Genomic DNA, 12,108 nt, shown 5'->3' on the forward strand with positions numbered 1-12,108 from the left:
ACAAATCAACAGCTTGGTAGCATAATGTCATATTTTTTGTGCACAACTAACAATAAACCCTCACAAAAATGTAAAAAAAAGGCCAAAGATATAATGAGCAAACAGAGACAGCCGTTACCAAAGAAGCTAACAACTGCATTATCTTGATATCCAACAGCAACTCCATTACCTTATCAAAGAGAAGTTTGGCTCAAGTTCTATACTCTAGTGGTACTTGAAATGCTTTCGCAAAACAAAAAGGGGTATACAGAAAAAATAGTCATAATCTTGTTTCAGCAAGCAGACTCTGCAACAAGACAAAGCCATAATCAGTTAGCCAAAAAGCTAACGATAGACTTATTTTGACAGCCAACAACAAACTTATCTTCTCAAAGAGCTAGAAGCTACTTAAAATGCATTAGCGAAACAAAAAAGGGGCGTATAGACACATTACACAACCATAATCTTCTTTATCATCTAAAATAGCCAATAATAAAGCATAAAGTATATACAATATTAACCACAATAAACCGTCATAAAACCCTATAAAAGTACCTCTAACAATAAAACTAACCAATGTCGCTGTGCCTTCAAGGTTCCTTCAAGCCCCTCAGGACAAAGAAGCCCTGAGATATTTAGAGAAAGATATGGTTGTTGTTGTTTTCCACCACAACAAAGTCATTTCTTAGACAGAGAGAGAAAAAGACAGAGCAAGTCACACGGCACTGCATTCTTCAATTAGACAGCTAGCGCTAATGATAACATGCTAGCAGCATTTCTTGACAGAACTGAGTCTGATTACTTGAACTGGAAGTCACTTCTCCATGAGACTCCTTTTTTGTTTAATTAGGCTTGTAAATAATTATTACAATTAAAGCCTGCAATTAGGAGACTGAAGCGGCACTATTAGTGATGTGACGGATGTCAGGGAGACCCCTTGGTGTGGTGGGGCACGCACAAAAGCTAAGGCATTATGCAGTCGTGTGCTGACAGCTGGAATGACTGTTGATATGCTAGAACATTTTAATTGCAGATGGTATTATCTTGCCATCCTCATGTCTGATCCCTGTGACAACGACACAGTTGCTTGAAAGTAACAAAAAGGTTCCTGTACACAACTGTGTTCATTTCAGTGACTCTGAGAAAAATGTCAAGTTTGTCTCAGATATTTCTCCTAAAATTCCTTTATAGAAATTTAAACAGAAATAAGTAATACATTATGTACTTCTGGGATGTAAGGAGTCAAAATTGAGAATTTGATTTGAGACCTCTTTCTTGTCCTACTTTAATCATTAGAAATACCTTATTGCTGAGAAGTTGCTATTCCAAAGCTCTGGAGACTTGATTGTTATCAACCATGTCTCAGAGGCTTCTAAAACTTAAAAAAAAAAATAGACACAAATGAGAAAATTCTGAGATATAAAGAGTTAAAACTGAGAATTTAGTGTGAGATGCATGTCTTTCTTGGCTTTCTTTAGTCTCTATGGAAATTAATTGCACAGAAGTTGCTCTTTTAAAGCTCTGAAGATTATGATTCCCATACATTTGAGTATCAACTTTCAATCAACTTTGCCTTAGATGATTATAAATCTCCTTAAGGGAAATAAAGATAAGATACAAATGAGAAATGAGATGATTCTGAGGCATAAGGAGTTAAAACGGAGAATTTAGTGTGAGAATCTCGTTATTGTCTTGCTTCAATCTCTAGGAAGAGTCTTAGCTCAGAAGTTACTCCTTCAGAGCTCTGGAGACTTTGTGATTGTGATTCTCAGAAATGTTTCGTTCAAGTATTAACTTCATTTTTTATTACTCTTTAGGAGGTTTAGGAGAAATATCTGAGACCAAGATTATACATTAATGTAACGTTTCTGAGAATCATAAAGTTTCCAGAGCTTTGATAGAAAAACATATGAGTGATTAAAAAGATTCTTTAGAGATACAAGCATCTATTTAGAATCATCTGAGACTTCAATGAAACAATTCTGAGAAACATCTGAGGAAGAAAGGGATTTCCAATGCTTCTCAAAAACAAATTTCTCAGTTTTGACTTCTAATAATCTGTCTTGTGTTTCATTTGAGTTTTACTTCTGAGGAGGTTTATCTGAGCCAAAGTTGATACTTAAATGAAACATATCTGAGAATCACAATTAAGTCTTTAACTAATAAAGAAAAACCTCTGAACAACAGAATGTTCCTATAGAGATAAAGACAAGACAAATATACATTATCAGTTTAGACTCATTACATCTCATGTCTCATCTTCTGCCTCAGATGTTTCTTTCCAAAACACTTCCTCCAAAAGACACAGTCAAAACTGATACATCTGTTGCTTTAATCTCATTCGATTGCTGAGGTTGCAATTTCATAGATCGTTTGAACTTTTCCAGGACTCTTTTTGACTGTTTTTCACAAAACAGCAGGGAACGTGTTTAGCCACTCATCATCGGTAATGCCTGTCAAGCCATTTTACGCTATCGACATTTCTCATTGGGTGGTCCGACTCGAGATTGATGCACAACAGAAAGATTGCAAAGCCGAATGTACCCTCTTACCTCTGCCACTCTCAACCAGAGATCTGCTTACTAGCCGCGTTATCCCGCGCCCCCACAGAGCCAACGCTCTCTTAACAAGGCATCCAACGGCCCCTAAACAAGCCACGCAAGCAAATCTCAGGTATCCACCACCTCATTTGAGACTATTAAATCAACACCGCACTGAAAGCCCCTTAGAGGCTTGTGAGACAGCAACAAACATTCAGCAGGTACAGACAGTGCCGTTAGCGCCTGCCTCCGCTCTTTACTAATAACAACCAGCATGACACTGGCTTGTCTTCGTACGCTGTACTAAATCTAGAACTAGCCTGATGGGTCAGAGGGTGACATGAGGTGCAAGCAGGATGTTTACAAAAAAAACCAAAAAACTTTCACCTCGAGGTCGAAATTCTCGGCTGAACAACAGCCGCTGCTAGTTCACCGTGCAGCAGAGCAAATTATTTATTGACAGCGCAGCTACCATTAGGGGTGGAAACACGGAGGGACGGAGGGCAAGAGAAAGCACCTTGAAGGCGATGAGTATTTTAATTAAACACTTGATTGGGGCCGACAAGAGTTTTGCTATCAAATAATGAGGTTAGGACTGGCCAATGGTTCTTGTGCAGTAAACCTGATTAGTCAATTAGCAATGCTTTAATGCAAGAGGAGGGATGCATTTCATGTGATGGGTGACTGCTCAACATCGAGGCTTCGTTCTAATCTTGAATGTGTATCTATAAGGGCGAATATCAATGGTGACCATATACAAATGACCTTTAGGTTGACCCTGGCAGTTTGATACACAGCACTGGGTCAGGCGCTGACCCGAAGACTGCAATATATGTGCCGTTCAGGCATAAAGCCTCCAAGTGTCTGGAGAGAGTGTGAGATTGGAACCGGCTTTCACAAAATGAGTTGGCTAAATAGCTTCATCAATAATGCTGGACGCGGGACGTATCGACAGGGGCATTTATCCTGATCTGTCCCTCTGTCAATAGCAAGTGAAGCAGTCACGTTGACACTTAAACGTGCACCTTATCATTGGAATTGATTTCCCTACCTGTACTTTCTATCGTGCAAGCAGTGACCCCCTAAAAATCTGAGATAACAGACAATATCATATCAATCAGTCCTGCCATTGTGCTAGCAAGATAGTATACTAGCGAGACGTAATGGCTAATCAAAAAGAATGATTGACAATAGCAAAATGCACACCCTAGCAGCACATCACTGTTCGTTTAATGGACTGCAGATGTCAGGCAGTCCTAAAGTCCTCTGTGTGGCGTCAATGATCATTTCTTTTCATGCGTCACAGACTAGCATTGTCCAAGCCGTGTCATTCATATAAAGACAAGCATGGATTTCATGACATGGAAATTGCATCTGACCCCAAACCAAACTATAGCTTTCCTGCAGCTCAGTGGTTAGAGCATGGCAATAGCAATGCCAAGATCAAGGGTTCGATCCCAGGGTTTGCACATACTCAGATACAAAATGTATAGTATAATGCAATGTAAGTCGCTTTGGATAAAAGTGTCTGCCAAATGCATAAATGTATGTATATATATATATATATGTATATATGTATATATATATATATATGTATATATGTATATATATATATATATATATATGTATATATATATATGTATATGTATGTATATGTATATGTATGTATATATATATATATATGTATATGGATTGGATATATTGTTGTTTATTGTATCATAACAATAAACAACAGGATTTATTTACAGCATTTATTAAAGGGTTAGTTCACCCCAAAAATTTTCTGTCATTAATTACTCACCCTCATGTCGTTCCACACCTGTAAGACCTTCGTTCATCTTCAGAACACAAATTAAGATATTTTTCATGAAATCCAATGGCTCAGTGAGGAATGCATTGCCAGCAAGACAATTAACACTTTTGATGCCCAGAAAGATACTAAAAACATTTAAAACAGTTTATGTGGCTAGTGGTTTAACCTTAATGTTATTAAGCGACGAGAATACTTTTTGTGCACCAAAAAAAAAAACGACATAGTGACTTTATTCAACATGATGGATGAGTTCAAAATACTATCTAAAAGTACTGTTCATGATACCTGTTGGCTTAACCTACTGTAATGTAAACCGAGATGCTGGACTGGTCAAATTACTCATGAATACAATGGATCTCATTTCTCATTCTTTATGCTTAAAAAAAGAACATTTTCATTCTTCCCCGTCAATTACCATGGCAGCTACAGTTAATCTAAGTCTTTGTCCAGGGCAGCTTGAATGACAGTGATTGGTGGATAGAGGGGAGACAGAGGTCGCTGGTCAAGACACTCTCCTTGTTCCCATTTTTTAGCAAGAGCAGCTGCACTTTCACAGGGTGACCAGGGGTCAAGGAAATGCTAGGGGGCATCTGAGGCTGAGAAGGCACTCTTTTATTGTCAAATTTGCTTGAACTTTGGGCACAATTCCTCAGTTTAGCTCATTGTTAGCTGAGCTAGTCAATAACGGACAACAGCAAAACAGAATTCCAGGCTCCAGGTCTTTTCCTGTGCATTGTGTATGAGAATCAAAAGCTGTGCACACACACTTCTGTTAAGTGAATATTAATACTGCTTTGTTCTCATTAATCACATCCTCTGCTCTGTTGATTTCCTGTTAGCCCTTTCATCATATACACCCCCATCCCCCTAACCATGCTACAGTCACCCAAACGCTGACATCCAGACACATGCGCACACATTTACAGAGCCACACACACAGACACAGAGAAACCAGTGGCTGTCGGCCAACTCAATCTGCATGCAGTATGAGGGCCAGTTCAAACCAAACAAAGACAAACAAAAGACTCCAAAGGCACCAAGCGTAAATCACAGGCTAGATATGATTTCTTGAGGGCACTATCTGCGCAGACAGGAATTCAGTCACTGACATTTGACTATTTGCATAAACGTATGCTTCATAGCTGGAACAGAAATGTTAATTGGGCGATACCATTTTTTCAATCCAAGTTCTATCAAGCCTGTTTATGCCTGTGTAGTTCAGCCGTGAAACTCTAGAGGACACAGGGGTCCTTTTCATGAATTCTGCAAGCAATTACATCATTACCGCATGGCACAAGATCCTGCAGCCAATGAGATTGCTTGCTTGACATTTAAACAGTCTGGTTCATTGTTTGCTGTAAGTTGAGTTCCTCTGAAACCCTCCACCTCCCTCAGCTCCACCTGCCTAGATCTGCTACGGGATTTATGTATGTCTATTTATGCAGCAGCAGCATATCTTACATGCTCACTATTCTGCACGGTAAACCCGAATAAGTTGGCAAAACTCATATATTTTAATTAACATGAAATATTTGAGTACACTAATTCATACATTTAACTTAAAAACACTAAATAACACATTTTAGCATTTACTCTCCCTTTCAAGTGCATTGGGCAAAGCATGCTTGGAAATAGAAATCCCAGCCCAGTTACAGTTAAACTTAAGTTCATCTAAATTAAAAGAAATAAGTTCATAAAACAAAAAAACAATGAAACAGTTGAGTTTACTTAAAATATGTCAGTTCTGTGAACTTGAAAGAAAAAGAAAGTGCTAAATACTCATATAAGTTGATTTGACATCTAATTTGTTTAATTTAAGTTATTTTGAGCACTAGGGTTTACATTGTGAGAGTTGTCATGATTGAAATATACAATCTATTTCCAAGCATTTATTTAATTCATCAGAGATCTAAAAACAACCTTTTAACCTTTTAAATAATCTTATGATAAATGTATCACAAACACATTAACACATTACATTTACCTTTTAGCTTTTCTGTACTTGGTAAGATGAACCAAAGAGGTTCACAACTACACTGTAAAAAGAATTGTTGGTTTAACTTAAAAACGTAAGTTACCTGGGTGCCTTAAAATTTCATTGAAATTAAAAATGAGTCAATACAATGAAGCCGATTGGTTTAATCAGCAGAAACTCAAAATATTATTTTATCTGAACCACATTAATTATTGAAGTTGATTTGACAAAAGAAAAAATGTTGTAATAAATCATGAGAATTATTTTTTAGAGTGTATTTGCTAACAGTTATTTTTTCACTTCGAAGTTGGTGATATACTATATAAAATTAAATTCTAAATTACAAAAAAGCCACTATTTATACACAGTGGATTTTTTTCACTGTATGAACACTATCACATTTGTTTCCATTATATCCTTGCTACTCAAGTATAAATGTTACTAGTTTAAAAAAAAGTATCAGAAGCATTAATATTTCAAAATCAATACACCATCCCTAAATTTAGAGAAATGTAACATTCAATTACAATGTCTCCATTTGCAATGGCTCTAAATGTGGCTAGATCAGTGCTGAATGTGGACATGATTTCTGAGTCGACAATGTTCAGCTGTATCATGGAAGAAGAGTGTTATTTTAGGAGCCGGCTGGAAATGGACAGTACAAGAGAGGAGAGAGGCCTCTAAACAATCTTACTGCGGGTGAAAAATCCCATTTCCTTGCGTTTGATAACCACACAGTTCATTTCCTACACATTTCCCAGACAAAGGTAGTGCAGGCCTAGAGTGTCTCTCTGTGCGTATGTGTGAGTGAGAGATCAAAACGGTAAATACATGCATATGACTCGAAGTGCAGTATGTGTGTGCGCCAAAGGAGGCTAAGGCTATGCAAAGACAGAGCAAATAATCTGGTTCTTCAAGATGGGGGAAAAGGGAAGCCATGCATGGATTTTAAATTTCACAGCTGAGCACTTGGGAGAGAAATTGCCAGGGTGGAAATACGGAGGCTCCTTTATTTGGTTGATGATCTCGGTTACGTTGCTTTTATGATCTGAGGTGGGGAGGCGAGAGAAGGGGCTGAGGATAAGGAGCAGATCTTGGATTCTCAAGTTCAGCCTAAACGTTTACCGCTACAGTATATGAATGACAGCAGCATATGCAGAGAATCTGGTTTGGTTTTGAAAGTCGACACTTCATTCACAAGCTTCTCCACGTTAGTCACGGCATTGGAAATTTCATGCCAGTCTTAATTGTGGGTGTGGGATAGACAATGTCAAGTCAGGTTTCTAAGGCCAACTCACAAAATCAATCTACTGCGCGAAGCTTCACAGGACGGCAGTGATGACTCATAATGCATGTTTAGAAAAGAGACATATCCCAACAGACATGTTCACATCTTATTACGTGTTTTTGAAGCTATGCTTTCATTGCTCTAAATGGATGCTTGGTGGGTTTAGACCTATGGCCTCAGCAGAGCTGATAATTAAATGAATAAATGAATCGTTGTGAATCGTTCACCACTAATGGGGTGGGAGTTAATAACAATTTTATTGTGCGACTGATTAAATGACCAATCAAAACACTGACAATCTATTCTCTAGCCCTCTCCTGCCTGATTGAAAAATAATTGTCACATTGTTGTACCATTTTAGTTATCTGCATCAGGTATTTCAATTAATGTTAGAGCAAAATGTGCAATATTCATAGATTTATAGTGAATAGAAACATAAAAACATAAAATGGAATGCTTTGTACAATTTCACCATATAAAAATGTCTGTTTTTTTTTTTTTTTTTTTTTGTGTGTGCTGATATGCAAAAAGGCAAGTCAAACAAACCTGCAAGGCAATATGTCTTTCCTCCTTGCAGTTTGCATAAGGGATTGGTTTACATGGTTCGATGAGAGCGAGACCAGGGCCGTAGCGTTTGCTGGAGTTGGTTACATGTGCTGGATTTGCATATGGCAGCAGGTGTGGTTTTGCTTATCCCAAGTGCACAGGCCTCATTTGATTGTGTGAGGTCGTACAGATGACACATAAGAGCTGTTCCAAAACCCAGTGAGCTCACGCAAACATTCATCCAACACATCATATTTTATTCAATACTGAAAAATATTAATAAAAGGTTTACCCAATATGTGTGTAAATACTATGCATATGTAATATTTATAGACATTTCACATAGAAATATAAAATAATATGACGTATGAAATACAATGTAGAAATATTATCCATCCATCCATCCATCCATCCATCCATCTATCCATCTATCCATCTATCTATCCTTCTGTCCGTCTATCCATCTATCTATCCTTCCTCTGTCTGTCTGTCTGTCTGTCTGTCTGTCTGTCTGTCTGTCTGTCTGTCTATCTATCTATCTATCTATCTATCTATCTATCTATCTATCTATCTATCTATCTATCTATCTATCTATCTATCTATCTATCTATCTATCTATCTATCTATCTATCCTTCCGTCTGTCTGTCCACCCATCTATCTATCCTTCCGTCTATCTGTCTGTCTATCTATCTATCTATCTAACCTTCTGTCCGTCTATCCATCTATCTATCCTTCTTCTGTCTATCTATCTATCCTTTCGTCTATCTGTCTGTCTGTCTATCTATCTATCCTTCCGTCTGTCTGTCTGTCCACCCATCTATCTATCCTTCCATCTATCCGTCTATCTATCTATCTATCTATCTATCTATCTATCTATCTATCTATCTATCTATCTATCTATCTATCTATCTATCTATCTATCTATCTATCCATCTATCTAGCTATCTATCCTTCTGTCTGTGTCTGTCTGTCCATCTATCCATCCATCCATCTATCCATCTATCCATCTATCTATCTATCTAAAACACAAACACACATATACTGTATATATGTAAACAAACTTATGTTAGATGCAGTTAATCACTAATATGTATATATGTATATGTATATATGTGTCTGTGTAGCACTATATGCAAAGCGGCTTATGTAGTGTACACCAATTCAGTCAGCATTCAGATTCAGGATGCTGTCTATGCAGCTCACTAGGTTTTAAAGCAGAGACTCCCACTCGCATGGCAGCAGTTTGCCAGAGAAATGACAAGTAAAGACTGTTTGCAGTCAGCTGGAATGTAAAACCTAGATGAGATATTTTTGAAACGCTCATTGACACACATTTTGCAAATGTGCATGACATCGCTAAGTCTCCATGTCTCTTTCAACGACTCCCTTTTTGTTTCCCTCGCTCGCCACTCTCTCCCTCTGTCTCTGTAAAGCCGTTATCAGCTGAAACAGCTCTGACCTTTCGTAGCTGTTAGCCTCTGGCTCCCTTCCCCAGCCAAACAGCCAAAGCACTTTATCACAAGACTATGAATTACCACAGAAAGGACACCATCTCAACGCCTGCGTGATCTAAGACTGCAGACGCTCCTGCTCTGCTCTGAACGCTCTGTCTTTCAAGCCCTTCATAGACATTCTGTAAACACGGCTGACATAACCTGTATTTTTTGACTGCTCTGGTTGTGGACACAACCTTTCTGAAGCTCATTTGTCTTTCAGTTCCACCATACTGCTCGATCCAATAACTACGCACCATTAACATGGTATTCGTACATATACACTGAGACAATGGGTCCTGAAGTCTATGCATGTGTATATGTGTGTGTGTATTTATTTTTATGTCAGTGTGAAGCAATCCGTTTGAAATCTATTTGTGTGCATGTGAAGGATGGCTATGCATTTGGAATGAGCTGTATTTATGTGAGTCTTTGAGAAAACACACAATATACGGCATCATAGAAAAGAATTATAGATGCCAAATGGGAATGGCAGTAGTGTGAAGCGTTTGTGGGTAAAGATGGAGTGTGTGTGTGTGTGTGTGTGTGTGCGTGTGTGTGTGTGTGTGTGTCTGAGCATAAAGCTAAATTACATGCTGGTTTGAACATGTTTGAATGCTAACCACATATCCACCGCTGCTCGGGGGTGTCTGATGCATGCGTGCATGTATGTAAATATCTATGATTATAATAAATCTATGTATCTGTACCCACACATCCATCTGTACTGCATTCTTCACATTAATCACAACCCTTATTAGCCATGTTTAGTCTCAAAAAAGGGTGCAACAACATTTAAGACAACATAAAATAACATTTGCAACTTAAGTTCCATAAGATTACTTAGCGATGCACAATATATCTGGACGAAATCAGTTCAGCCAATTTTTATTATTTTTTTTAAACTTAATTTTTAACTTAATTAATTTTTTTAATTATCAATCGTTTTCATCTATCATTTAGTGCTAAATTTGGGCTAACTTTACATTTTTATTTTATATACATTTTTAAATATTTTTATATTATTTTTAGGAATGCATGTAAGGTTTTTATTTTTTTTCTTTAGCAAATTTTAAAAATAAATGTATATAAATAATAAGTTATCCATACTTGATATTGAATGATTTATTTATTTATTTTAATTAAATCAGTTTTGATTTTCTGTCCGTTTACTGGTTGTCGACCATAAAATTAAAATAATTATTGGTTTTTGTATCGGCCAGAATTTTAATATTGTGCATCCCTAATATTAATGGTCAATATTTCAATTTTATATTATGTTGTATTATACTTTACAATTATTATAACATTTTATGAAATCATTTAGTATAATAGTGTATATCCAAATATCATAGTATTACCATCTGTGCCTGTCCTTTTTTTGTGAATGACAGCATGACAGAGATACAAAGAATAGCCATGTGCCTTTAATCTGCCATTTTGGCTCCTCTTAGCCAGTGACAATATGGACAATATACTACACAACCCCACAGAGCTGCAATAACAACCCTAGTTCAGCCATTTTGGCTCCATTTTCATTAAATTACACCCAGTATGTGACAACAGTAAGCTCCACTCCGACATGGTGGCTCTGTTTCCTGCTAGCATAAGAGCTTGTACTGAAAGGTGAATGCTAATCCTGCTGCTCTGTGAAGTGTGAAGCGTGTCTACGTCGACTGACTCCTCAAACAGCGGCGTGCTGGGGTAACGGAGGCCGTGCGGTCTTTAGCACCACTTTTTTTGTTCCTCTCAGCCCAACAAGAGAATGTATCACACCTGCATTCTGAATATTAACACTACTCACAGAAGATACGGCAGGCATTATGAAGAGAAATACCTCCGAGAGCAATTCAGACTGATAGAGCTCATTGAGCTCAGCAATGCCTCTCAACGTGGCCGTTTAATAAGCTGTAATATTGAATTAACCACCTGAAACACTTAAAACAGGACAAAAGAGGGCGAAGAAATGATGGCTCTTTTACGACGGGATCGGTTTGAATTTACCACATGAGAGGGATGAATGTTTTGAGGTTTCAGTGAACATGATTCCCTAAAGACTGTGCAGTGCTAGTGAAGAGATACACAGATATATACACAACCTAATCCCAAATAGCCATTTGTTTTCTACAAAGCCATAAGAGAACAGGGATTCAAATATGATGATCCCACTTACAAACATATAAATAAAAAGGCAGCTATAATTGTATATGTATAAAGACTCAGTTACTCTGTGAGAAAAATATTAAGTGGCATGTTTAAAAAAAATAAAATAAAATATTTTTAGCTTTACTGAATCCTTATCTTTAAAAATACAGCATTTCAGCATATTAGCAAGAAAAAAAAAAGCAGATGATGCAAGGGCCCGGGACTCAAGCCACAAAGTTGATAAGTTGCCACTTCTACATCCCTAGCGAGTGTGACAGGGTGTGTGCGTAGACACAATGTGCTGACTCAACAAGTCTCCTTCTCTTTC

At 37.5% G+C, this 12,108-nt stretch overlaps 1 protein-coding gene across 5 annotated transcripts in view; it reads right to left on the bottom strand.

The window, feature by feature from the left end:
- Positions 1-12,108, bottom strand: part of plxna2 (plexin A2) — a 229,311-nt gene that overhangs the window by 120,588 nt on the left and 96,615 nt on the right. The window lies entirely within an intron of this gene.

The sequence above is a fragment of the Chanodichthys erythropterus genome, chromosome 20 (assembly GCF_024489055.1).
Source record: "Chanodichthys erythropterus isolate Z2021 chromosome 20, ASM2448905v1, whole genome shotgun sequence".
Taxonomy (NCBI): Eukaryota; Metazoa; Chordata; class Actinopteri; order Cypriniformes; family Xenocyprididae; genus Chanodichthys; species Chanodichthys erythropterus.